The sequence below is a fragment of the Chrysochloris asiatica genome, unplaced genomic scaffold (assembly GCF_000296735.1).
Source record: "Chrysochloris asiatica unplaced genomic scaffold, ChrAsi1.0 scaffold00116, whole genome shotgun sequence".
NCBI lineage: Eukaryota > Metazoa > Chordata > Mammalia > Afrosoricida > Chrysochloridae > Chrysochloris > Chrysochloris asiatica.
The window spans coordinates 2,144,617-2,146,656 of NW_006408634.1; positions in this window are offsets into that span (position 1 = coordinate 2,144,617).

The following is a 2,040-nucleotide window of genomic DNA, read 5'->3' on the forward strand; positions in this document are numbered from 1 at the left end:
AACAACAACAACAACTACAAATCAGAACAGACTTGCAGACACTTAACACCAACAGCAGCAAGTGCAGGTGGACACACTCTTCAGTTTATCCCAGGATGGTCACAGGACCGTTTTCTCAGGACTTATGTCTCTCTCGGGGTCCACTGCAAAGGTTTACCAATAATGCTGGGCATCAAGGTATTGCAGCAACTGGCAGCTATTTGACTAGCGTGGAAAGACCATCTGGGAGTAGACCGAAATCCTGTACTTTGCAGAAGTCCGAAACAAAGGAGAGCTCCTTGAGGGGATATGGTTAGCATCATGGTTGAAGAATTGCTGATTAGATAAGGCAGCCTTTAAAACTCAACAAGGATTCTAGACTCTTGTTAAGACTTTATACTGGAATTAACCACGCTCTGCTTTCAGACTGCTGTATTCATCTATACCAAGTGCCTGTTTTTAAGCTCTTGTACAAGGTACAGTATGGCTGGAAATCTTAATGAGTTTTGGATTTAAGGAGACAGCATACCTATGCTTGGCACCCAACAATGTAATTTTCTCATGTAAGATTTGCTTCCTTGCAGCAATTCGAGCGTTACCTGTAGAACCTTCCCCTCCCATCAATACAGTCAGTCAGTCATGAAATCACAGGCTGTCTTAAGAAAACTAGACACCACTTCTGTATAAATGTACCTTGGATGATGGTTGTTAGGTGCCATCGATCTGGTTCTGCCTCAGTGACCCTATGGTACAACAGAACAAAGCACTACCCGGTCTCGTGCCGTTGCCACAATGGCTACTTAAGACCATTATTATAAGAAAAGGTTTTTCACATTTCTTGATCGGTTCGGAGGTTAAGTTCCTAACTTGGATGAGGGAGGAGACAATATACAGCCAAAACAAAACCAAAAAACACACCCCAAACAAGAAAGACCTTTTCTCCATGAAAGAAAACACAGAACTGTTCACCTATAGATGGAAACTAGCAATGATTATTACCTTATTGCTCCTCAAGATGCAAAAATAGTCGAGCAACAACTATTTGCCAAGCATGCATCTAGGCACAGGGGGTATAAATACAGCCTTGAACCACCTCTCCTCGGCCATGTTTGTGGAATTTCTGCTCTGATGGAGAGGGACCATATTCAGTGAGATACTTCACATGAAAGAAGTAGGCAGTCCCCAAGAAATCTTAAAGACCAGTGGGGTAGACACAAATAAATACTACAGCCACAACACAGGAGAGAAAGTTTACTCAATCAACAGCTACTTAATCCTTACCCTGTACAGGGTGTTAACTAGTGAAGACAGGTTATCCGTAGGTGCTGGAGAATTCGGTTAGAACCCTCTCGTGTAACTGAGAAGGGTTTAAAGATGAGGTAAATTGAAGAATTTTGCAACTGGTTCCAATTCCTCTACATTGGTTACACCTTGCTAGATTATCCAAAGACCCATTGGACCTTTCTTTTATAAAGACAAAAATCTGATTGAAGTTATATAAATTATTGAACTCATGTCAAATGGGATATTATGAATATCTGGAATATAATCTAATATTCATATATGATAAAGATGCAGACTTATCCTTTTAAATGGAGACATTTCTCACATAAAATGAGTTGATGATGTTAATTTAAAAGGCTGTATGAAGGAGTACTGGTGTAGTGCTGTGGGTTAATGTGCTGGACTGCAAGTTGGTCTGAATTACAAGGACGATGGTTCTAGCTCATCAGCCGGCTCCTTGGAAACCCTATACAGGGTCACTATAGGTTGAACAGACTGCACAGCACTTTAACACATAAAAAGTACCTGTTGCTATGCCGTTGAGTCAATTCTGACCCTGTATAGGGTTTCTGAGTAGCAGCTGGTGAGCCTGGACTGCCAACCTTGTGGTTCAAATGGCTTTGCAGTCTGACGCATTAACCCACAGCGCCGCACCAGGACTCCTAGCAATATAATATTCATCGTTCAGTTAGCATTAAGGATTTACTTCAGGTTTACTTTGAAAGCATTATCAACACATTAGGAAAAAAACCATTGAGAGGTAAATGAAGGCATATA